Source organism: Protopterus annectens, chromosome 13.part0 (assembly GCF_019279795.1).
Source record: "Protopterus annectens isolate FY-2018-M chromosome 13.part0, PAN1.0, whole genome shotgun sequence".
Lineage (NCBI taxonomy): Eukaryota > Metazoa > Chordata > Ceratodontiformes > Protopteridae > Protopterus > Protopterus annectens.
The window spans coordinates 941,744,270-941,770,862 of NC_056747.1; the positions used below are offsets into that span (position 1 = coordinate 941,744,270).

Sequence of the window (26,593 nt, forward strand, 5' to 3'; positions counted from 1 at the left end):
CATATGTCCTCATGCATATCATGACCAACACAGATTATCTCTGACAGAGTGTCAGTGGCATTTGTCTATGCCTCCATCATTAACATGTATATTAGTTGCTTGATGCCTAGGGTAATACCCAGGTTTGTAAATGTGCGAGATTTGTGGTAGTGATGACCAGTTACACATCTCTCGCACATTCTGTCTATATGTTCTGCAGTTGCAGTACTTGCACCTGCTGTCATGTGTGCAAGTGAGGACTGGCATCCTGTGATGGGCTGACATCGACAGGAAAGGCCCCTTCAGAGGATACAAGGAGGCCATCAGTGGCCACCATAGGTGCATCTGCAGATGTGCAAAACTAGGTCACTGTTGCTGTAGCCAAAGCTGTTTCAGTTATATCCTGCCAAGGATATAACCTCTGACCAGCTTTCAAAACTTTTGGGGGACTTTCCATGCACTGTTAATTTCCATGGATAATAGCAGAGCCCCATAAGAAGGCAGTTTTGGGTGCCAAAGGCTTCATAGCTTTCTTGCTGCCAACGTGTGCTTTTTCTGATGGCTTTGTGGAAATGACAGTCAGCCAGTCATCCTTGAAGGCTGGGTAGATAAATTCCTGCTGGAGGAAATTTTCCACATTTTTATTTCTGTGAGGAAAAAATGTTTTTTTCTTTGAAATTATTGATGTTATGCTAGGAAATTTATTTTTATGGACTGTCATGACTTATACGGAGATTTTCACTCCTAATGCTTATGTGAAACACAACCATGTAAAATCTTTTTTTTATAACTTATATATGTATAATTACTGTGTAAAAGGTAAGACACTCTGCTGTTGAGGGCTGTCATTTAGGGTTATACATTAAAATCATTACTTTTCTTTCAGAAGGGTTGCAGCTGTTAAAGACCCTACTGGCCATCTTTCAGGCTTCCTTTTCTGCTAAACCTGGGATCACTTTTCGGTTTTCCCAGTTCTCCCTTCTCTCGTCTGCAAGAAAAATAATTTTTTGAAAGGCTTCTGATGTCAGACAGGCTTTGTTACTGCCTTGGCCTCTGATGGGTGACTCTGCTGTTGCTGGATTTGGTTCCTCAGACCTCTCATTGGTGACTCTGATAATCTCTGACAGGTTGTCAGTGCCATTTGATGACTGTGGCTCTACAGTTTTCCTGTGTAGGCAAGGGAGAACAACTCTTGCCCACCTTGGGAGAAGAAACAGTTGACGGTTTACTAAGTAGCCAAACTAAGGTGTCTGATTCCCAGTATAGTGCCTCTGGCATGGGTTGGTCTTTTTTCAGGGTCCCCAGGAAAAGAAAAGCAAAAGAAAAAATTAAGAATTTTTTTTTATGTTTCTTTAACGATGGGCAGGGAAACCTAGCTAGGATTTGCTAAGTGATTTCTATATGCTTTTAATGTTTTAAGTCCTGTTTCTTCATTTTCTAGAAATAGCAAAAGAAAAAGATTTCACTCAGTTTCTAACAGTGATTGCAAATAAAAAGTGCAGGGAACAGAGGAACACTTTTCCTATAATAAATTATCCTCAAGCAGATTCTATTTCTGTGGGATGTGTTTTTTTCCAAATGTGCCTCCAGAACAACTGTCTTCTCAGACATAAGCCAAAATGACATTTATTTCAGTGGGAACATAGTGAAAATCCCTATTTCCCCACAAAAGCATTACAGTTTTTTGCAAATGGATGTGCCACAGCCTGCAGCCATCCCTTCTGTTTATTCAGCTTTAGAGGATGCTTTCTTGACAGCGTGCAGCATGTCTGATAGTTAACCTCCTGTTCCTAAAACACCTGCTAGGTTATACAAAGTACATCAGACTTACAAATATTAATTTCCTGATCTTACAGCAGATGTTGCAGTCATGTCTTTATCTAAAACCTCTTCTACTAAACAGATGGTAAATGCTAACCACAATCCTTCTGACAACAATGGGAGAGCTTTTGATAGGTTTTACTAGCTGCCAATGAGAACATGAGAAAGTGAACTGTTAACCTTCCCTCTTCAGAGATAAAACACTTTGAATTCCTTAATTGTTTCTGATCTTCTTGTAACCAAAGTCTTCTTAAAGTGAGTGCTCCTATGACTGCTGATGTGCTACTGAGTCAATTATGAGAAGATTTGATTGGTTATATTCTCAAAACTTACCCAAAGATGTAAAAACAGATTTTAAATTCTCCCCTAGACATGGGTTTCTCTTTGGCTGTTCTGCTGCTGAGGTCCTTAAACATTTGATGAAAGAGGGAAATTGATTCAAAGGGTCACTCACATTTTTCAACCCTGATTTTCTAAGTTCAGTGAAAACTTTTTATCTAAGTTGGAAGGTGATAACAATTAAGATGATAAACAGCAATGGTATGGAGTCTTTTAAAAAATGGACATGCTTCCCAGAATCAGGGACAGTCCGGAAAGTAAGAATGACAACTTGCTTCTTCAGTTTAACCCCCACCCCCCAAAGCTGGAAATCTGAACCTCAGTCTAGGAACTCATCTTCCCCTTTGGCATCAGATTATCTCTGACAAATGTGTGCTAAGTATCATCTAAATATGGGTTGAAAATGGCAGTTGGAGTCCCTTCCACATTTTCAAAGGAATCCTTCTCATCCTGTAAAGCAAACATACCTGTTTCCTTCAGTTTTGGATCACAGCTTGTCTCAGGGTCATATAATCAGTATCACAGGGTCAGATATGCAAATGTTTTTATCCAGTGATCTTTTGGGTGCCAAATAATGAACTTGGAGACCAGTTTTAGACCTTTCCTTTCTCAGTCTTTAAATCAATGTTCCAAAGTTCAAAATGTTATTTATTTATTTATTGCATTTGTTAACCTGGAAAGTTCACTGGGCCTAGAAAGAGCCTATTTTCAGTGGAGGCCTGGGTAGAAAAGCTCCAACATTAATACATAACAAAGTGAAATATTTACACACAGAACTTGCTATGTTGAGCAGTATTTTCACATTCAAAGAAACAAGACATAAAATTAATAGCAACAGCAGTGATAATGTTTACAGTCAAGGTGTAAATATAAGGTACAGATGGCATACATTCAAGTAATACTTAAGTAAAAAAATATGTATCTGCTGTATATTTAGCAGAGGAGAATTGAATTGGGGGGGGGATGACAGAAGGGCTAGAGGAGGAAGAGTCACATTAAGGTGGCAGCAAAGGAGTATGTATAATAGAAAGAGAGAAAACGTTTGTAGTTTGAATGGATAAAGTTGAGACTCCAGAGAGAGAAATCAGGTGTTGTGGTACGTTATTGGGGTGCAGGAGCATAGCCAGTGAGAGAAGAGATGTAGTTTGAGGGATTTTTTGAAGGTGGCAGGATTGCTGATAGTTCTGAGTGATGGAGGGAGATTATTCCATAACTTAGAGACAGTATGAGAGTACATTTGGCCGGCTGAGAGCTTGGTTTTATTGACTGACATTAGCATTTTGTTTTCAGACCTGAGGTGGCAATTAGGATGGTACATGGTCAGTATGGAGGACAAGGCAGGGCAGGATTCAGGGCGGTAGATAATTTTGTGGGCTGTAGGTAATTGTAGGTAAGTGAGATGGTGAGGGGATTCTACCCAACTTAGCTGTTGCAGAGAGGAGCAGTGGTGGGTGGAAAATGTTGCATTTGTGGCAAATTTAGCGACTTTATTGTAGCAAGAGTCTAATTTTGATTTTAAGTTGGTCTGTAGATTGGTGAGGATGGGAGCACCATATAGAAGAGTTGGAAGCAGGAAGGATGAAGCAAGGGATATTTTAGCAGAGTGGCTAAAAAAGTATTTGTGCCTATAAAGGGCACCAGGCTTTTGATGGGTTTTGTTATCCTACCATACCTTGGTACCCCTCATTCCTCCCTCAGTTTTATGGAAATATTAGTCTTAAAAGATGCTCATCATCACATTTCTATTGGCAAGGAATTCAGACTTAAGATTCTCTGTATCTGGCTTACATTATCAGTTCTATCTCTCAGCCTTTGGGCTATTGACTGTAGTGATGGTGTTTACAAAGTGTCTGTCTCCAGTAATTGTTTACTGCAGACTTTGGCAAATGCACCTCTTTCCATATATAGATGACTGGCTTATTTTTTCAAAATCTTTTTTCAGGTTGTCAAAACTTTCTGAGATGGGTCCAGAAACTCCTCAGTGTAGGATTTCAACTGAACTTAAAGAAAGGAGAGGACATGTAACAGGTACTATAGGAGGCAAAAAATGCTACTAATAAGTTGTTTGTGTCAGCTCACAAAGGCTGAATTGAAGTTTTTAGTGTGGAAGACTGTATTACTCATTGCTCTGACTTTTGCAAGAATGGTATTTGAGTTGCAAGCTTTTATGGTGAATCAATCCTACCTCATTTTCCTCAAGGACAGGGTGTCTCTGAGAACAAATTCTTATTTTATACTTAAAATGGTTCCAATGTTTACCTTGAAGCAATCTATCAATCTCACTGTACTCTTACAGAATATAAAAACAAGGGAGGAAGAATATTACACACTCTGGATGTCCATAGGCAGCTCAGGTACTACTTGGGCAGAGGATAATCCTTTAAGGCTGATCAGTAATTTGTTTCCTGTAAAGATAAGAAAGGACAACCTAGTGTCAAGGGCATTTCTAGATGGTTTTCTTGAGCTGTTTTTCTCAGCAATTATCACCATACTAAGTCACTTAAAGGCAGTGTCAGATCTCTTTGTACAAGGGTTTTGGCTTCCTCTGAGGCTTTTTGGAAAGATATGCACTGCAGAAGTATTGAAGAGGCAGTAGCTTGATCTTCTGTTCATACTTTTACAAAGCATTACAAACTAGATTCCTTTTCCAGATACATAAGTACCTTGCTAGGACAAGGGAGTCCTGGTTTCTTGAATTCCTTCTTCCTCCAGTTACATAACATCCTGAGGTGCTGTAGTCTACACAAATAGCTTAGGCTAAAACAGCACCAGTCTGATGAATATATTACAGTTGTGTAGGTAAACACTCTGATTACCATTGGAGTGGCTGTCCCTTCAACACCCCCTTGTTTTGTTTTTAGATGTATTGCCAGGGTGGGGATGTAGATGACCTTGTGTCTATAGCTACCTATGTTTTACTCATGCTTTTTCTTTCCATTGCAGTTTTCCTTTTAGGGCTATAGCCTCCTTTCTTCAGACAGAAAAGCTCTGAATTTTCGGAGCCTAGCCTGCCTTTTTATGAAGGTTTTCTTGAGCTTCTGGCAGTTAGGGTACATATATATCCTGAAGCTTTCAAAGTTGGCAGGTGGTCACATCCCTTGCAGAGTATAGCTCAAATAGTTTGGCTACTGCAAAAACTGACCTATTAGAATATTTACTATTATGTTGTTTAGTTACACAACTGTATTATTTTGTTGGTAGTTCATGACACTTTTACCATTGTCAGTGGTGCCTCTGCACTAGGGATTGTGCCATACTCACAATGCCATTATTGTCAGGGAATGGTGATACTCCGGCATCAGGCATATCCCATATCCCATCACATTGTGCTTGATCCCCATGCCAGTAGCACCGTTGAAGGCAGGTAAACACCTATGTCTGTATCAGAACATATGTGAAAGTTCTACCATCCCGTTCCATGCACACTGATACATGCCAAGTGTGTACAAAGTGAATGGAAACATGCATAGCTTTGAGTGCAGATTGTGGCTGTTGCCTGTCTGATGAACCTGGATAGTTAAAGCACTGACAGTTGTGCAGCACTGTCCTGTGGTAGCAACAAATAAGCATTCCAGCGTAGAGGGTACAAGACAGGGACATTTGGCTTTACCACTAGTCCAGCTACTGCATACAGGTCTCCTGCTGTATTATTGCAATTTCTTTTTCCAACTCCTCCATCTATGTGTGGGTGTTTTGAGTAGGTTGTCCTTCTCTATGTACATTCAGTTCCTTGTGGTGGCATACGGCTTGCTGTATGCATTTACGATGTTGTCATTTACCCTGCATTACATGTGTACTGCTGTTCTGTAATGGCCACCCATAACACTGACCGCATGCAACAAGTCGTACCACACCTGATCTTGGAAAGTCTTTGCACCTTTGTTCTTGTCTAGTATCTGTCTGACATGGGTGCACGATACCTGTAGGAGTATGTTAGTGTCCTTTAGGGAGAACATTTCCATCCCACACATCCCCAGGCTATATTGCCATTTGATACAGTACACTGGTACTTTTGTTGTAGTAAGAGAGGCCCCGTAGCACTGCTGCTATGCTGTTGAGGTGATTCAGAGCAAATTTTCTGAATTATGCTGATAATGTGATGCATTATTAAACATCCTTTCTGTTATGCGGCCTGTAATTACCCATGATTATATCGAAGTTTGGTTTTACTGGCTGCACTTGCACAGTTTGCTTTGCTACATCTTATGGCAGCAGCGTAGTCTGAACAAAGTCCATGCTACTATATTACAGTGCTGCCGTGCTGTTGATGATGGCCATGATGCAACCAGCTTACATCATGCTGTCATGTTTGATGGGCAATGTGTTGGCCATTGGTAATGTGCTGCTATGTCTGTTGACTGCACTAGTGCTTCTAATTAGTAGTGCAAGTCATGCCACTGGACTTTGCTGTAATGGCAATACCAATGTGTCCTACATTGCCATGCTACCAGATATGCATCACATGTGGGCCACGATCTTTGGTACTCCACCATAACTATTCATGTTTCTCATATTCATACCTGTATAGTGGCCATGTGTTCATGATACACTGATTTTGAGGGGGTGGTGAGTAATTTAAGATATACATTGCAATATAAACTTAAAGCCAAGACTGCATACAGTTGTTGTTATGTAGAGGCAGACCTAATTAGTTAGTCTGTACAGGTGATTAAGTTATCAATTGATTTTTGAAACATTTACATTCCTCAATTTTTAAGCAGATGCTGTTTGAGTTTGGACCTGAATTTGGTAAAAGAGTTTTTTAAGCAACTGATAGGTGGAGGCTTGGACTCCCAGAGTTTGGGTCCTAAGACTGGAAAGCCATTGTTACCTTTTCTGTAATGTTGTGATATACCTTATGCACACTGGTGTAAAAATGATGCTAGTTTATTTAAATAAGATAACCAGATGCTGCCTTTCAGAATACTCTTGGAAGCAGTTGGCATCAACTGAAGTAGGAATGACTGAATTAAAATTACATTAAAATTAGTGGCTAAAATGACAAATGACTCTGCTTAGATTCTATGTTTGGATGTACTACTGATTTATTCTAAAGAGAAGTTATAATATAGTAGATTCCCTTCACAGTAGTTATACTTTATATTTATTTAGGCTTATATTGTCCAGAAATGTGCTAATATTACAACAGTAGCAAAAAAAGTAATATGTTTCAACTTTGTTTCACAGTTGTGTTCTTTTCAGCTATCCGACGTTAGAGAAGAGATGAAGAGTCCAGGAGAAGATCATACAGCTGCACTGAAGTGAAGTGAGAAAAATCAGTGAAATTATGAAATATATCAAACGTTATGTTTATGAAGAGCTTTTTATGGCATCAGGAACATTTTTCCTACCTGAAAAGATGTAGCAAACCTTATACTGAATTCTGATATAAAGGACATAACTCAATGCTAGACCAAGAAAACATATTATAACTTGAAAAAAACTGAGAAAAGCAAACACCAAAGTGCAATATTTTCTGCTGTACCAATACCATCCCTGAAGGAAACTCAGTTTAGCAAACCTTTCTGTTTTGATACCAAACTGATTGGCAAACATTGTCAAACGTATGGAAACCAAATAACATTGTTGGATGCAAATTACAGAACGACACAATATGCATTGCCTTTGTTTTTCCTAAGTGTGTGTACAAATGTTTGCTATGTAGCAGTTGCAGCATTTGTAATTCAACAGGAAACAGCATTGCGTATCAAGGAGGCACTGAATATATTGAAGAAGTGGATGAAAACTGGAAACCAAGTTGTTTCATGGTTGATTTCTGCCTGGAAGAAATCAACACTGTCAGTGATTTGATGATAAACTGAAACTGTTATCAGTATGCCGCAGTTGTGTGCATGCTGAGGTCATGTACAGAAATGTGGTAAACTGGTTATGTGTCTTTGGAGGGTCACTACATTAAAAGTGACATTGCACAAATAATGCCTGACAATCATTATAGCAAATATGCATGTAAATGTTAAGCATTATTTTTTTCTCAAGCTTTTTACCATTATTGTTATAGCAATGCTAAAATTTCAGATGATCATGATTGCATGTTTTAATTTTGTGATGTACTTTAGAAACCTAAATAATGCTGTGTGACATCCACAATGAATAGGCTTGGACAGAATGGGCAAAGAAAGATCACAGTGTTCACAGTTTACAAAGCGGCATTTTAGGAGTGCTTGATAACATTGCACTCACTAGAACTTTTGAAAATATCGACACAGTTCATAGTACACTTATGAAGAGCCAGTGCTGGAAACAAGCAAAGCATTTAGACAGTGGTTTTCAACAAAATGGATACCTGCCATTAAGGTAAATAGTATATTAGTTTGTTCTTTAAAGAAGTTGTGCTTTATACACATGACAAGTGTGATGAAAAACAAATACACCGAGAAATCTTAGTATTCCAGAATAAGCTTTAATTCTCATAAATGTACCTAACAAGTACAACGTAGTATGCCTTTCTGTTATGCTTTTAATTTTTTTGACCTGCTTATATGTATGCTTCCCATACTTTAGTTGCATTTATGTATTCACAAAATGTTATGTGTTGAGAGCCCTGATGGTGTTTACTAACTTATTTTATTTGCTGAATTGCATTCAGTTATCCAGGTAGCCTTTATCCATATAGCAGTGAAGTAATATTATGCTTTAATATCTTTTATGAGGTTTCTTTGACAGCTGTAATTCAGATGTTTTAACATCTGAAGTAAGCAATTTTCATGTTGCAGATGATATGTTTTCGAAAACATTTTTCTCCTGCGGCTAATACACTAGTAGGTTTCATAGTCTATGTGTAGCATGGTCATGTGTTCTAAAAGAGTGACAATGACCTTTTGTTTGTGATTTGTTATGTATGGGTAGAAAGATAGTCTTGATGGGTAAACTTGAAGGTAATGCAAACTACTAGTGTAACATTTATGGCTCTTGTGGCTCTCACTTGTTATTCAGCTGACTACAGAGAAAGGTAGTAGTGCTGTCTGTTAGGATACGCAGAAAAATCAGCAGATGTCATGTTCTCTATTAGATCCTAGCCATATTCATAGGATCATGGGAAGTTACTAGGCTATTGGCCCTGAGGCCCTTACAAGACTAGCCAAGAATTTAGTCCATGCTCTGACTAGTCAGCACCTGATGACCCTGTCCAGCAGGGACACAGGTGGAATCCCAGGGGTGTATTTTCTGTTCCCCATCCAGTTATCCAGGTTGCGCATAAAAAGGGTTAATGATGTACTGTGCTTGATGTGGAGAAGGAGTCTATTCCACAAAAGGGGGAGTCTCTGGGACACAAATCTGTCCTGCCATCATATCCTATTGATGTCGCAGACCAGGTTGAGGTTGCACATGTGGGTTACTCAAGTAGAGCTTGACTTGTGGATATGCAGCAGTCCCGTCAATGTGGGGTCTGAGATTGCTTTGTATGCCAGACAGACATCACCTCTGAGGATTCTGTATGTGACTGAGTAGAGGCACAGGGCTTTTAGTCTATCTGTGTAGGGTAGATGTTTGAGGCCTTGTATTCTCCTGGTGAGGAACCTCTGTGGTCTCTCCAGCTGCTGCATGTGCTTTGTGAGGTACATGCTGAAAGAGGCATTGTAATCAATAATAGGTCTTATAAGGGAAGAATACAGGGATGTTATGACCTCTTTGTCCCTGGATGAGATATCCTTATCAATGAGGTGGGCCATATAGAAAGCTTTCCATACAACTGAGGCAAAATGGTGGTCAAAAGTCAGTTTGCTATCAACCTGGGTGCCCAAGTCCTTCATGACTGATTGCGTGCTTAGGGCTTTGTTATTAATTTGATAATTTGTGGAGATGTCATTCTCCCCCAAAGGGAATGATGATGCATTTTTTGGCATTCAGCTTGAGGCCATGTTTCTGGCACCAGTCATTTGTTTGGGAGAGACCCTCTTGAAGTATGTCAACATCACTGAGGACCTGATGAATGATAGCACCCAGATTGCAGTCATCTGCAAACTTGGTCAGCCATAGCCCACTGGTTTTGGTCTGCACCTCAGAAAAGTATATCCTAAACAACAGAGGCCCCAAGACCAATCCCTGGGGTACACCACTTGTTATGGGTCTACTGCTTGAGGTGGCTTCTCCTATTTTGACTAGGTGGGTTCTATCAGTGAAACAGTTTGATACCCATCTGGTAACATATGGATTGATGTCTATTATACCCGAGTGGGGAATAGTATCGAAGGCTTTAGTCAGGTCAAGGTAGGCAGTGTGCACCATTTCCCCCTTGTCCATGGCTTTGGTGACTGTCTCAAAGAAGGCGACAAAATTTAACAGGCATGACCTCCCCTTGACAAAACCAAACTGTGTGGGATCAAGTGTTTGGAGGTTGCCAATGTCTTTGTCAGTGTGGTCCATGATTAATCCATTCCATGGCCTTGCAAATCAGGCTAGTTAGGTTGATGGGTCTATAATTTCCTGAATTGGTGGATGCTCCACCTTTATGCAAAGGGATGACAGTGGCTGTCCTTCACTCGGCTGGGATGAAGCTGGTACTCTGGCTTTGGTTGAATAGGGTGCCTAATGTTACTGTAAGTTCCTGCCTGAGTTTATGTAGTATGCAGCCTGGGAGGTTATCGGGTCCCATGGATGCTATATTTGTTGCCTTTGAGAGGGCAGTGATGACTTGCTCTCTAGAGATGAGGGGAGGGGGGCAGGTGATGGGATGCCCTGATTTACTGATGGGGAGAGAGGGGTGAAGATTTCACTGAACCTGTCCACCAGCAGGTTGGCTATATCTATGGCATTTGTATATGTGATGCCCTTGACCACCAGTTCTGAGCAGATCTGAGTCCTTCCTTTGAGATTGTGGACATATGTGAGAAAGGCCTTATGATTGTCTTTAGAAGATGTGGCCAGCTTGGACTCGAAGTTTGCTTTGGAGGATTTCACTAGTGCTCTTATTTGTTTGTTCAAGCTAAGGAGAAGTTGCTTCCAATTAGGCAGCTGCTCCTTCTTGGTCCTGGATAGCAATTTTTTCCTTTTATTATAGAGTTTATTTATTGCAAATGCCCACCAGTCAGGTTTACCCTCCCTTGAGGAGGAGGATTTCATCCTGACTGATATTTGTGATTCCATGATTCCATGCAGCTATAAAAATGCTTGTATAGTATAGTACTTTGGTGTAGGTTTGGACATATGTGCCAGTTCTTATGGAGGGGGGAGGGGACTGTGAAACTGTTTATACCTTCCCTCAGGAGGTTGTAATCAGCTTTGGAGAAGTGTTTTTGTTTGACTATAGCTGGGGGGGTGGGGGGTCCAGGGAGATGGTGACTTTAAAAGTGACTACTTTGTGTTCGGATTTTACCAGGGACGAAGACACTGTAGGGATGCTGCAGTGGTTACTCATGTTGGTCAATACCAAGTCCAAGATATTATCACCCCTTGTGGGGGGGTGTCGACCAGCTGACCCAAGGCATTTGTATTGATGCAATCAAGGAATCTCTGGACATTTGTGTTTTGGCATGAGTAGTTTTTCCAATCGATGGTTAGATAGTTAAAGTCACCAAGGATCAGGGTAAAGGATTGAATCTTGATAGATTCAAAGAGGTCCAGGTATGGGCATCTTGAGTCAAATTTAGGGGCCTGTAGCTAGCTATGATTTGAAAAGGGATGTTGTCAATGGTTAACTGCACCTGGAGTGTCTCCTGTATGTCATACTGTTTCACTAGCCTGGTGATGTGTATGTCTTTAATATATATTGCAACTCCACCTCCTTTTGCTTTGCTGCCCATGATTTGGGGTCTGAATGTATGACAGGATGAGTAACCTGGTATGGATGGGGTGTTCTCTACAGCTATGAACCAGGTTTCTGTGACTGCACAAATGTCAGCATCTTCCAGGGTGAAGAATGCTTGCAATGCATGCAGTTTCATGTTTAGACTCCTAGCATTAAGCAGCACGACCTTTAATTTGCGTTTTGATGACATTTTCATGTTGGTAGTTTTGACCTCATGGCTTTGCCTAAAAAAGGCACTATGGGGGAGGCAAGAGCCTTTGCCAGAAGCCTGAAGCCCAAGGGAGACAGATGCAGGCCATCTCTTGCAAAGCTTCGTGATCAGTTGATCATGTCTTCCCAGGCTGTCAGGTACTGGGTCCCCTTGGAATGACACCAGAAACTAAGCCAATTGTTAAAGTCAATCATTTTCTGTTTGTGTTGAGGCATCATTCTGAGTGATGGAAAAATGCTGCTTAAGGCTAGCAACATACTTGCCTAGGGCACATATTCAGCGAGCTCGATCATGTCTCTCTTCATATAGTCCAGTGAGGTACGTGTCAAGTCATTCACGGCAACATGGACTATGGCAGAGTCATAACAGTACCTGCTGTTGAGAAACTTGGGTGCATGGGTGATATGGTGGATTCTGGCACCTGACAAACAACTAACCGTGACTTTCTCCCTATCCATCCTGGTCAGGTGCACATCTGTGTGTCTCACAATGGAGTCTCCTATGACTAATATTCTGGGTATATGTTTAGGCCTTAGTGGTTGTGAGACACGGGTGTGTGGACTATGTGTGGCATGGTGGGCAGTGGAGTTTGCATGTGTTTTTGCCTTGGAGGTCTCTTTTATTTGGGTATGTTTTTGTTGATGACCACCGCATATGTGTGTGTGTGTTGTGTAGGTGTGGGTGGTGTTTGAGGTGTGATGTTTGTGTTGACAACCTTCTCAGTGCTAGATATACTGGTTTGTGAGGGAGAGAGCATAGACTCTATGTTCTTAATATAATTGCATTTCTCACAAATTGTGTTCCTAGGTGGTAGTAGTACAAGGTTGTCCATGTACATGAACCAGTTGCTACCCTGTCTCAGGATGCCCATATCAACCAGACTGGCCGGAGAAACCGCAGGAAGCTGTCCATCCATATTTGTCAGAATCTGAGGGAGAGAGGCCAGAGAGAGCTAAGGGGGTAAAGGGTGGTAGGTCTAAGAGGAGTACTACTAGGTGATCACACAAGTGCTACTAAGGGAAAATTTGTAGCTGGAATACCTTGCAGTGGGTTAAAAACAGTGTAGCTGTGGTGCATGATGTGCCAAACAAGCCTGAACTAGCTCAAACGCAGGGTTTAAATACCACAAAAAATAGAAGATTCTGGTAACACAGAAATCTACCCAGTCCTGCTAGTTCCTGCTTTCTTTACCATCCTGTGCCAGACAAGGTCCAGGCAGCCCTGCTACTGTCACTAGCAGAGGAGATAGGCCCCTACCAACAAAGTTGGCTGCCAGAAACACAGAAGGCAAACACAAGATGGCTTCCAGAAACAGAGAAGGCAAAAACAAACAGCTCTGGATGCAGCAAACCTTGTATTCAGACTATGGTACTCCATTTAAGGGTATAAACACAGTAAAACTCACAATAAAGCACAGATTAACCACTTACAGACAAAAACAGAACTTCCAGTATGAAAAAAAATACAGTTAAACAGTAATGAAATGCAGTAAAATGCAGTTAAACAGTATTGAATTGCAGTAAATAGCAATGAAATGCAGTTAATCAGTAAACTGCTTTAAAACAGTACAAATGTGATAAATTAACTCACAATCACAACAGTAAAAACAGCTCAAATAAAGCAGCAATTCAGTAGAATTTTAATCAGGCTACCGACAAGCAGTATCAAATGCGGCAAACTAAATGCAGTTGAACACCTAAGCACAAGCAGCAAAATGAAGTAGGAAGAGGAACAACAATTTTATTTTAAGTAGAAAGTGAGGAGACAGAAGATAATTCAAGGTTAAGAAGCTAAAGGGGTGGGCCTTCACAAATGATCACAGTGCACTCAGTATAATGAGCTGATGCAGTGGGTGGGCCTTCACAAGATCTCACTGTACTCAGTAGAATGAGCTGATGCAATGGGACTGGGAGGAATGTCCAATATTAAATTTATAGTTCAGCTGGGCAACTCAAAACCACCAAGCTTTAAGACCACAACAACAGTTGGGCGGCTGGGTGGGGATGCAAGATCAGAACAAACGTAAGGATTCAATTCACTAAGACTAAAAAACAGTTGCACAGTTTAAACAGATATGCAGCAAATATTGTTTTAGTTAATCAGAAGTGCAGAAAACAGTTGAAAATAAGCATATCTTTTGTAATCTCACAGCAGGTTTTTGGAAAACAGCAGAGTAAGGCCAGAAGGGCTGATTAACTGCAGCTTTGATACCCGAAGCTGTTAACCTGTTCCACTATTTTCAGTTCTATCTCATTTCTCAGCTTATTCTGATTTCCTCACTTGCTGTCATTACAGCTGTCTTATGTGTACTCAGCTTCATCCCATGTGCCATCAGTATTGCACTCTATTCCCCTATTCTTTGCAGAAGTCCTTTCTCAAAGTCTGCCTGTAATGCCACATCATCTTCATACATCATCTTTGTTGATCTGTCCCCTCCAGCCTGTTTGCTAATGTAGTCCACCACCAGTATGAACAGCACCGGGCTCAGAGCTGAACCCTGATGCACACTCACTCCCTCCCACTGGGAAACCATCTGTGAGACTGAACATTATTCATAATTGAGTCATTGGGGCCCTTGTACACAGTCTTCATGAATTCTACTAATATTTGGGGGAATTTGAACCACTGCAGGACTGCCCAGATTAGCTTTCTTTAGACCTTGTCATATTCTTTCTCCATGTCTAGGAATTCCCAATTGAACTCTTTCCTCATCAGTAGCTTCTTCTCAACTGTCTATCACTTTGCAATCATTGAGTCAGTTATACTGCATCTTAATCTGAATCTGAACTGCTCATTTCCTATCTTGCTTTCTGCTTCTCTGTATATTCATTTTCAGTCACCCTCTCCAGGGCTTTCATGCAGTGTGAGATGAATTTGATATCTCTGTACTGCCCATGGTTGTGGATGCCCTATTTGCCCTTGTAAACTGGTACTAGTATGGTTATTCTCCAAATATCTGGGATGCACCTTTCTCTCCCTACTGCTATGAGTATCACCAGGAGCCATTTCTGCAAACTCACCCAACATCTTGATAAGATCTCTGATGACCTCAGCTGAGCCTGCTGCTTTTCCTGACTTCATTTTCCACTTTTCTCTTCTTATTGCTATGAATATCCCCATGAGCCATTTCGCTAAACTTCGTCACCACAATTTCCACATCATTTCTAGTCTGTCCTCCTCCTCCTCTTAAGCAGTTATCTCTGGATTCCAAGCCAAGTGGTTTTGCTGTACTGCCCTTCCATATTGTCTTTTGGACAGAACCAGATCATGGAAAATGGGGCCCTAGACAGGGTAATGGATCAGGAACCCCCTGCAGTCAGCCCCCCCAGCAACTTGCCTCCCACTAGTGTGGGTCCCTGTTTTCTTTTATTGCAGATTATGTCTGAAGTAGTATAGCTTCTGTGGGGTTTTGTTCATTCAGAAGCTGCTGGAAGTACTCATTCAATCTGCTTTTGATGTCCTGTGGACTGGTGAGCAGGTTGTTGTTAGCATCCCTAATGAAGGGTGACTATCTTTATCTTTGTCTTGCAACCTGAATTCATATGAATTCAGTCAGTCATCAAATCTTGCTCTGTCTATCCTGATATGTACATTCGGGTCACCCATTATCAACACTTATTCATGTTGTCCTGCTTTATCTACTAGGTCCTACAACTAATGTCTGAATGCACTCTTTTCCTCACTAACACAACCCTGCTGTGGATCACAGGCTAAGATTATGAACAGTGCCCGATCCTTATACTGGAATCTGATTGCCATGAGTCTGTCACTAATCCTGATAATATTCCTCACTGTCTTCTGAAGCCTCTCCCTCACTCCATAATTGCCACACCATTTCTAGTCTGTCCCTCTCCCGATCAGTTGACTCTGGATTACAGGCTAAGTGGCTTTGCTGCACTCCCCTTCCATCTTGTCTCTTGGACAGAGCTGGATCATGGTCAAATGGGGCCGTAGGCAGGGTAATGGATCAGGCTGCCCTGTAGCCAGCCCCCCAGTCATTCTATTGCCCCATTACTTTGCCATATCTCCCCAGTTACTATAAACACTGTTCAGACCTCTCAGTGTACATGCTATTTTCTTCTTTACCACTACAGTGATTACAGATATTTGGATTTCATTTATTTCAGATTTTATAGCACAAATACTGATAGCTATTTTCTAAACAAAACTGTACAGTCTCACAACAAAAACAGACTTAACATGAGTAACAGTAAACATCTCTGCCCTTGAAACTCACATTCAGTGAAACTACATTGAAACCCACATTCATAGAAAGTGCATTTAGCCAGTGGCGGATTAAGTGTACTTTTGAGCTGTTTTCAAACCATGGATCCTTGCACACATTTGTTGGACCGTGCATAAAATGCATGTGTTCTTTGATTCCCTTTCCTGATTGTATTAAATTGTATTGCTTGTATAATACAGCACCACTTGTTACAGTCTGTTTTAAATTTGTATTTTTTTTAACATTTTTCCAGGAAGCAGTGAAACAAAATGTATGAACCAATAATGACAAAACTACACATTTTGGAACATTTCAACCATAAGGCCACTCAAATTGCAGTCATTATAATTCCTCAATATCAGTCAATATGCACAATCTCTGCAGACGTAAAAGTCATCTCTATAATTTCACATTAAATAGAATTGTAACTAATGAAGATGTTGCTATGTTGCTATTGGCAAACAAATTTGCATTTCAGTGCTTGATAAAATTAAAAGCGATCTAGCAGCTGTGGAGGTTTAAGGCCCTTGCTTGCCAATAATAGAGATCAGGGTTTGACTTTGAGCAAGGTCACTTAACTAAACAGTGTCTCTAACACTCACACTCACACACACACACACACACACACACACACACACACACACACACACACACACACACACACACACACACACACACACACACACACACACACACACACACACACACACACACACACACACACACACACACTTGTGCTAAAGGAGTGCTCACAGCCCTGATTGGTACTTCACTGCTGCTCTGTACTCATAGCTGTAAAAGTCCATTACCACATGGATGTAATACTTAAATTTCCTGTGGCTTCCTGGTGCTAGCCTTGCTGTGCTGTCTTCTGCAAGTTCCTGATTGTGGTGCTATGTGATGATGGATGTCAGCATGCTGTCTCCTGTAAAGTTCTAATGCTAGTGCTGTCTGTGGTAATGAAAGTAAAGGTTTTATGGGTTTTACTTTTTTTATTTGTAGGAGATTTTTTTTAGGGAAGACAGGGCCACCCCTAGCCAACTTGGTCCCTACGTAGCTACCTAGATCACATAGTGCTTGATCTGGCTCTGCTCCTGTATACGTATGATGTCCATTCTTATTTATTTATTATTTTATTTTACATTTGTTTACAGGGATGGTCCAACTGGGACAGTGCCCATTTTCAGAGGAGGCCTGGGGAGAAAAGCTCCAGTCAAAGCTTACATACAAATTATCACAATAAGTAATAGAAATTATAAACAAAATTGACAAAAAATGAGTGTTAACATATTTACAGGATAAAAATGTACAAACAAAAATATATACATAGTATAAAATATAACAAGTCTTTAAACATTTGAATACAGAGAAATATATAGTTGAATTTATATATGTGGAGGAACATAGCATTAGTTAGGAAATAAAACAGGGAGAATCACTTAAGCAAAGTAGTGCATAGATAGTAATACTTCTGTGGTGAGAGTTGCAGCTAGGAAAGTAACTGCTTATAGAGAAACAGTGTTGTTAGAAGGGATATGTTAACAGAATTAGTATGTACAGCCAAATTGTACAAGTAATACTAAGTTAATAATTAACCTGGAGTGTTACATGTGCAAAGCCAGGATTCAAATGAGTGTCTTTTGAGAGATATTTTGAAATGATTAAGATTGCTTATGGATCTAATACTATGTGGAAGGGTATTCCAATTTTTAGCAACAAAGTTAGAGTAAAGAGAGTTGCCTGCTGTACTGGATACTTTATTTACTTGGAGTAAGTCTTTGTTAGATGATCGATGAGTATGGATGTTAGAGTAGGGAAGGTACATTGTCAGGATTGTGCATTATTTTGTGAGCCATTATTAACTGGTTATAGTTTATAATAAGTTACCTGTCTGGCAGGCAGCAATCTGTCAAATGGCTCTCCTCCGCTTCTCCATTCCTATCTGTCACAACAGGAGTACCCCAAGGCTCCATCCTAGGTCCTCTCCTCTTTAACATCTTCATTAATGACCTACACACATCATGCAAACAATCATCCCTCATCCAATACACAGATGATTCTACCCTCATCTCCATCTCTGACAACATCTCTGAGCTCCATACTCTCTCTCAACATACCTTCTCATCTACTGAACAGTGGCTCTCTAAAAACCTATTCATCCTTAACTCCCCCAAAAAAACAAACTCCTATTATTCCTCCCCTGGTCACATACTCACCACAAATCTTCCTTCTATATCACTTCCTCAAATAACACAGTTATTAAATTGAGACAATATAAGTACCAGTCCGACACAGCTGCAGGTAAAGTCCATAAAACTTTAATAAAAATAAGAAATTCTTAATTTTATTAAAGTTTGATGGTCTTTACATGCAGCAGTGTTGGACTGGTACTTATATTGTCTCTATTTGGTCCCTTTTGAAAATACCATTCCTTATTCTCTCCGCGACTACTGTGTTTTTTAACACAGTTATTAAACCTGATGCTCAAACTAAACTCTTAGGAGTCATCATTGATGATGAACTCAGATTTAATACACACCTTCTACAAAGCATAAAAAAGACTAACCAGAAACTAGGTTTGCTAGATCGCAATAAAAAATTTTGAACTCCAAATGCTAGGCTCTCTCTTGCTCAAGCTTTCCTCCTACCCTCCCCTCTGTGTGCTGCCCCTATATTCACCAGTATCCAAACCACAACATTAAACAAACTCCAAGAAACTTATCATAAAATAGCTAGATTCGTAACAAACTCTCCTTACAACACACATCACTGTCTACCCCTCTCATCCCTACACTGGCTAGAATTTCCCCCATACATTGTTACTTGCACAACTACAAATGATACATTTCATCCTCTACAAACCTTCCTCTTGCCCAGCTCTTTCTGTCTTCATCTCTATCTACACAGCTTCTCACACTCTCCATACCTCTAATCAGAAATGTCTACACACCTACCAACCAAAAAAAGCAGTTGGCAAACTCTTATATAAATATTCCATTGCCCAAAACTGGAACAAACTGCCTTGTGAAGTATGTTCCATCATTCACCCTGCTCACTTTAAGGAAAAACTTAAATTCCATCTGCTCAACACCAAAATCTGTTCTTGTACAACTCTAGCCTAACCTCTTCTCTCCCTCCCAGGCACACCATCCTCCCAACTAAGTAATCACTCTACTAAGGTTAACAAACTGTACTGTATACTCATATCTGATCAATCAATCTGTGTGTAAATATGTAAATAATCTCTATTCTGTAAACATAAGGTGGATATAACACTAATGTTTTGCATTTTTTTTTCTTTTATATTTAGTATTGTTCTTGACTAATTTTCAATATCTTAACATATGTTAATGTAACTATCATTTTATTTCTGTATACTGTCTGTATACTGTCTGTATTGGAGCTTTTCTCCTCAGGTCTCCACTGAAAACGGGCTAAAAGCCCAGCTGGACCAACCTGGTTAACAAATGTCAATAAATAAATAAATAAATAAATAAATAAAATAATATGAGGTAGTTCCGACCAAGAAATATTTTTTAGGCATTAACAATGATGGGTTGAATGTGTGGAATCTGTTGCAAATTTGGCAATCTTATTATAACATGATTGTAATTTACTTAGTTCTGACTTTTTGATGTTGGTAAGTATGGGGGATGCATATAAGAGTGAGGAGAGAAGGTTGGTTCTAGCTATGGCTATTCTCGCAGCATCTGTTAAGAATTTTTTGTTTCTATACATTGTTCCCATTTTCTTGTTAACCTTTGTGATTGTGTTAGAAATGTGTATGTCAGATTTTAGTCTGTTGTCAATTATGATGCCTAATAGTTTTGTTTGGGAATCTGGGAAGATCCTAGCATTATTACTGGCAGTGATATAAAAGTTAGCTGGGAGGTTAGTAGGTTTAGATGGATGAAAGATCATAAGTTTAGTTTTATTAGGGTTGAGAATGAGTTGTGAGTTTGCTAGCCATGTTTCAATATCAGAGAAGGCTTTTTGTGTGACAGTAAGAAGTTGAGGTATTGTCGATGCTGCATATATGAGGGTTGAATCATCTGCATATTGTATGATAGATGCTTGAGAGGAGGCAATATTAACATCATTTATGAATATGCTGAAGAGGAGGGGCCCTAGGATTGAACCCTGTGGGACTCCAAGTGTAACAGGAAGGAGTGGGGAAGCTTTCATTTCACAGCTTACTGGTAGCTAGATAGATAACTTTAAAACCAGTTAACAGTGTCAGGGTTGATATTAAGATTTTTTCAGAATGGACAGTAATGTAGGATGGGAAACTATATCGAATGCTTTAGACGTCCAAAAATACCGAAGACACTATTTTGCCATAATCTCTGAATGTATTTATAGTATTAGCGAAACTTAGAAGAGCTGTAGTAGTGCTATGATGTGGTTGGAATCCATGCTGTGACAATAAGAGAAGATTATTGTTTAGAAGGTAGTTAAGAAGTTGAAAGTGGATACATCTTTCCAGAATTTTAGAAAGCAGTGAAAGTATAGCAATGGGCCGGTAGTTTGTTAGTTCTGTTGAATTACCTCCTTTGTGTAATGGTATAATATACGTGATTTTCCAAATAGCTGGGACTTAATGTTCTGTTTTAGAGTGGTTTGTAAGTACTGACACAGGGAAGGCAATAACATTTGCTGTTAAATTTAGATATTCTGCTGGCAAGTTATCTGCTGACATTGAAGTGGGTTTCAACTTCTTTATTAGTTTTGCAATAGTTTGTTTTGGGACTGTCTGAAATGAGAATGCATCTACAATATTTATTGGATTATTGGGTGTTGGCATTGTGGAAAACTTAGTATTCTTAGTCAGTGCTAAAACACTTTCAGTGAAGAATATGTTAAATTGTTCATCAATATTGTTTGTTTTATCAGGTAAGTTGAGGGGGTTGTAGTTTGGCCAGGATGAAGTTTGTTATTGATTGTGTTACAGAATTTTTGTAGATTCATTCTGTATTTCCATTGTAAATTACAATAGTAGTGTTGTTTGTCTAGTTTAATTTGATGTTTGGCACGGTTTCTAATTTGCTGGTAAATTAAATGGTTTTAGAGGGATTTATTCTTAGCCCAAGTTTGCCATGCTTTGTCCCTTTATTTTAGGAGGGTACGAGTCTCATGGGTTAACCATGGTGTAGTTGGCTTTGATATGAACTGTTCTTGGAGGTACAAATTTGTTTAGAATAGTAAGGAAGGTATCATTGAAGTGTTCTACAGCAGCATCTAAGGGCAGTTGCTCAAGAGGAGTCCAGTCTAATTTTTCAAGAATATTAAGCAGAATCTGTAAGTTAAAATTTTTCTTATTATGAACTTGGCAGAAGTTGATTAGTTCAGTAGGGTTACTGTGATTTCTCAGTAAGTAGGTTCCAAAGTGGTCACCTAAGTGATTTGGGAGACACCCTGCTATTTGGTAATACTGGGGTTTATTAGCTAAGAACCAGTCCAAAATAGAGTATCTGTTTTCTTGTCAATTCTAGTTGGGTGAGAAATCATTTGAGTGAAACCATGGAGGTTTAGGTAGTTATGAGGATTGTCAAAGTTACATGTCTTCCAGTCTGTGTTAAGGTCTCCTGCAATAATAGTTTTCTCTCCTTACCATCATGTCCTCCACGTCCAAGCTACATCCTGTCAATGAACAGAAACTGAGTATAGAAATTCATAGTTCATGCTTGTCAGGTTGATTGGTTTTACATCCAGCTTTCACTCAACAGAGTAATCCCAGGTAACCCATGCTGGGCAACTGGAGACCAGCTGGCCATTAACTTATTGACCCAGGGTTACTAGGATTTTTGGCAGGTAGACACTGAGCAATAAGGGTACATACACCTCTCCTACAGCTAGCATGGGTCCCTGGTGTAGGTTGGAGTAAGCCAGGTCCTCAACCCACTTATCATCAACAAATACCCATGCCTATTTTTGGCAACATTACTCAATAAGACAGAATCACCTAGAACTCATTTTTACACCACTGAGTAGCTAGTTCTGACTCATTTTAATGTTATGAGGACATTTTTTCTTTCTGTGAATAGACTGATCTTATGGTAGGAAAATTATTTTATTTGGACTGTCATACCTTGTAAGGGGATTTTTTTATTCTGTGAATGATTGTGGGAACAAACTTTGTGTAAATAAATATGTTTTTTGACATTTTTTGCATATTTATGTAGAACTCGTGTTATGGGAAGCATATTGTGTTTTGTGGACTATCTGGTTTTCTTACAGCAAAATCACTTCTTTGCTGGCAGATGATTTATTGACTCTGACATGTACCACCACCCATCTTTTAGTCCACTTTATTGGCTGCTCTATGGAGTGAAGCAGTTGCTGGTATTATCAGTTCTTCCTTCCCCTGTTCACAAGTTGAATACATTTGTTATGGAGTCTTTCGTGTCAGACTGGCTCCTCCATTGCCTCAATTCCCAATGGGTGACTCTGCTGTGGTTAGTTCTGTTTCCTCAGACAACTTATTATTGTCCCTTGAATCCACTGGTGTAGTTCTTCAAGCCAGTAAGGGCCTGGGTTAAACACACCCACTGCAGCTGTAAGGTTGCTCTTACCACGTGAGGGAGAACCACTCTTGTCATTCTCAGTAGAAAGAGCAGGTGAAGGCTATCACATAGATGGTTGAAATTTCTGACTCTCAGGATAGTGCCCTTGCTATGACTAAGTCTTTTTCCAGGGATTATGTCAGGAAAAGAAAGAAAAGAGTGAATACTATTACCTCTCCTGATCATTAAATTGCTGAAAGGGAATTTTTGCTTGGACTTGCTTAAGTAATTGTATTCTGCTTTTAATGTTTTGAATTCTGTTTCTTCACTGCATCCTGGTAGAAAAAGAAAAAACATTTCTGTCACTTTCAGACACTGATATTTGGCCAAAAGAACAGGGAAGAGAGGGTGAGTGGTTTTCTTCAGTGTCTTCTCTTCAAACTGAAGATTCTGATTCTGAGAAAGGTGCTGCTTCTGTTTTCCTATCAGGACTCTTGACTAAAAATGAAATATGATTTCTGTGAGAACAGGCTGAAATGTTTATCTCCCTACAACATTATTATTAATTGCTATAGTGTGATTTTCACAGCCTGCAGCTGTTCCTGCTCTTTTACCAGCCTTAGAGTTTTTTTTATTTACAGCTTGCAGCTGTTCCTCCTGTTTTACCAGCCTTAGAGGATTTTTCTGTTTACAGGTTGCAGCATACCAGATAGCCTCCTGCTCCTAAAAAGTGTGGAAGCTCATACAAGTACCTCAGACTTTTATATTTCTCTTTTCTAATCCTTGACCAGATCCTGCAGTTATTTCCTCTTCTAAAATTTATAATGTTAAACAGGTTGCTAATACTATTGCTACCCCCATTTTTTCTGATTTGAATGGGGGAGCTTTTTAATAGATTTGGAAAGAAAATTTATTTTTCTGCCTCATTAACTTTCAGAATATTGAACTGTCAAGCTAACGTATAATAATTTCTGCTGACATTTTTTAAGAACATGATGAAGTTGTTACTGTTCCCTCTTAAGAGGTTAAAATTCATGAGATTCTTTAATTATGTCTCTTTCTCACATAACATTCCTCCAGACTGGTTGTTTCTGGGTTTTAGATTGTGCTAAAATTGAGATTTCTTTACTTTTCCCCTGACAAGAGGATTTTTGACCCCTCTGTTGTTGAGGTGGTTTAAGAGTCTGTATATTAGCACTTTTTTTTTCAAATGGTATTTTTAGAAAGAAGGTGCTCAGAAATGTGATTTTAAAAAGCAATGGTAAGGAGGTGCTGTGTAGTACGGTAAGACCTCCAAGATCTTTCAACAGTCCAGTTATTCATTATGTCTATTTCCCTCTTCGGCCTTTCTGTCCATTCTTCCTACCCTGAAAATCTATCCATCAGGCCAGGTCTTTTTTTTTTTCTTGAGGCCTCAGATTATCTCAGACAGATAGGTACAGACTATCATCCTACAAGGTTACAGACAACCTTATGATTCTCTTCATCCTTTGAGGAGACCCCCCTCATAAACTAATTTTCCCTGTTTTCAACTGTTATGTAACAAAGCTTGTCTCAGGGGTCATAAAATGTATGTCCTTAGATCTGATAGGCTAAAGGTTTTATTTCAAGATTTTTCTGCCTGTAGAAAGAAAGCACTTGATGTTCAGTCATAGCTCTGTATGTCCTCAACCTTTTTGCCAAAGTTTCTAAGTTCAAGGTGCAATAATTCTGCAAACCTCATTACCTCTCATCCCTCCCCTCAATTTTCTTCCATGGCTTTGAGGTCTGCTAGGTCAAATGGGAGCCTGAAGAGTTCTGATCTGGAGCAGCCTATGTGTTCCTTCCTACAGGCCTAGATGGACCTAGGTGTTATTCTCCCCTCTAAGGGCCTTGATGTCTGAATCTGTGGTTCCTTTGACTCTGTTCCTATCTGTTCCATTCTCAGCCCAGCTCTTGCTGCTGCAGTCCACAGGTCCCAACATTCAGTTGCTTCCCCCATGTCAATGCTGTCAGTGTGGCTACCTTAGGGACCAGTTCCAGCCCTGATGTTTTCATCTCCACCCTTGTTGGAGCCAAATGCATCTGGGAACTAAGGTGTTACAGCCAGTGGTCTGAAATCAGGTTTAACAATCAGAGTTTTGGAGTCATCCCTGACTCTTTATTCTTCAACCTTAAACAGTACTACTCTGATAGTGATGTCAAAGCCAATGGGTCAGTGCGAGACACCAGTATCTCTCTCAGGTCCAGAAGGAGGAGCCATCTGCAGCCATCTGGCTTCTATGTCAGCTTTTGATGTCATGGAGAGGATTCTTTCCTGCTCTGAGATGGGTGTCTTTGTAGCTTCGGATACATACCAATTCCTTTCTTTATCTGTTTCCTGATGTATGCATTAACTTGTTTTGGACAGCCTGTGCCTATGGGCCTTGAGACCTCACTCATTTCAGGGACCCAGGTTTCTTCTGTATCCCCTTCGAGTTCTCCTCTCAGAGGCCCATATGAAGAGTGCATGTAAGAGGAAACATTTGGACTCACCCGAGGAATTCATCACTGAGGGCACCAACCTTGATGAAAGAGAAATATCCCTCTAAGTTCCCCCACAAAGATGCCTCCTTTGGTGACTTATTTGAGCTGCTCAAACAGCATGGAGGGTGGACTACCAAAGCCCCTTTCCCAAGGAGTCAGTGTTTCTTAAGGCTTTTTTCGTGGGCCCATCTGTGTCCTGGTTGGTCCTCCTTCCAGTTGTTGTTATCAACCTGGTATCTTGGAGGGTCTGGGGAGATCCCAATGTAGTGGAGATAATCCCCTGCAAGCCCAACAAGGTTCTGGTTATACCCAAGGATAGCCCCATTGGAACATGGGTCTGGTGGCTGATGCCATTGTAGCTGCAGCCACCAAAAAGTACATCTCAGAGGAGAGCTCTATTGCCTATCCTGCATGAGTCCTGGGCATTGGCCCATCTGGGAAAGTGCACCTATGCTTTAGCCACCTTTGCCTTGTGTGTGCTGACAAACCCTCAGAGAGACATGATCTTGGAAGTCACAAAGACAGTGAAGACACAGCAGCCTTAAGATTTTTCAAAAGACCATGAAGGTTGAACTGTCAATAATGCAGTCCATTACCAACATGTCAATGAAGATTCTGTCTAATGCTGCTGATGCTACATCCTATGCTGCAGGCACTGGTATTACCATGTGCTACCATTCCTGGATGCACTTACACTTATGCAATTTTGCAGACTGTTTCAAAGTATCCTTTATCAACATCCCGTTTTATGGATTCTCACTTTTTTTCCCAAAGGTCAAGAATACCATAACCAGGAGCGAACAAGATGGAAAGACTCTGACTACTGTTGGGGTTTGCTTTTCCACCCCAATGGTCCTTCTCTAGGAACCAGAAGGGGAAAAGTGACTCTTTTTTTGTAAATCACAACAGTCTTTTCAGGACATATCTGGTGACTACTACCCTGGGACAGGGGGGTCAGTTTAGATACTACTCTAGGGGCAGGATCAGTCTGCAAACTCAGGGCTTCCAGGGTTCCTTTTTTGGCAAATTTTTCCAGCACTCCTGAAGAGCTGACTAGCAGCCATTCTCTAGAGGCAGTAGGGGCTGTTGGCTCTGCCCCTCCAAAGCTTTGGAGGCCATCACTTCCGATGTGTGGGTGTTGACAGATTTATCCAGAGGCTATATCATTCCCTTTTTATTCAGACCAAAAATGAGCATTCAATTCCATTCCCAGTGATCTAACCCATTAGTGAAGGGCGGCAGAG

General features: G+C 40.2%; 1 long non-coding RNA gene across 1 annotated transcript in view; it reads left to right on the top strand.

The window, feature by feature from the left end:
• The first annotated feature begins 8,153 nt into the window (after positions 1-8,153).
• The window catches only part of LOC122787805, a 305,597-nt gene continuing 287,157 nt past the window's right edge, over positions 8,154-26,593 (top strand). The window contains exon 1 of the long non-coding RNA XR_006362600.1: positions 8,154-8,454. This is a non-coding gene — a long non-coding RNA (uncharacterized LOC122787805). The remainder of the gene's footprint in view (positions 8,455-26,593) is intronic.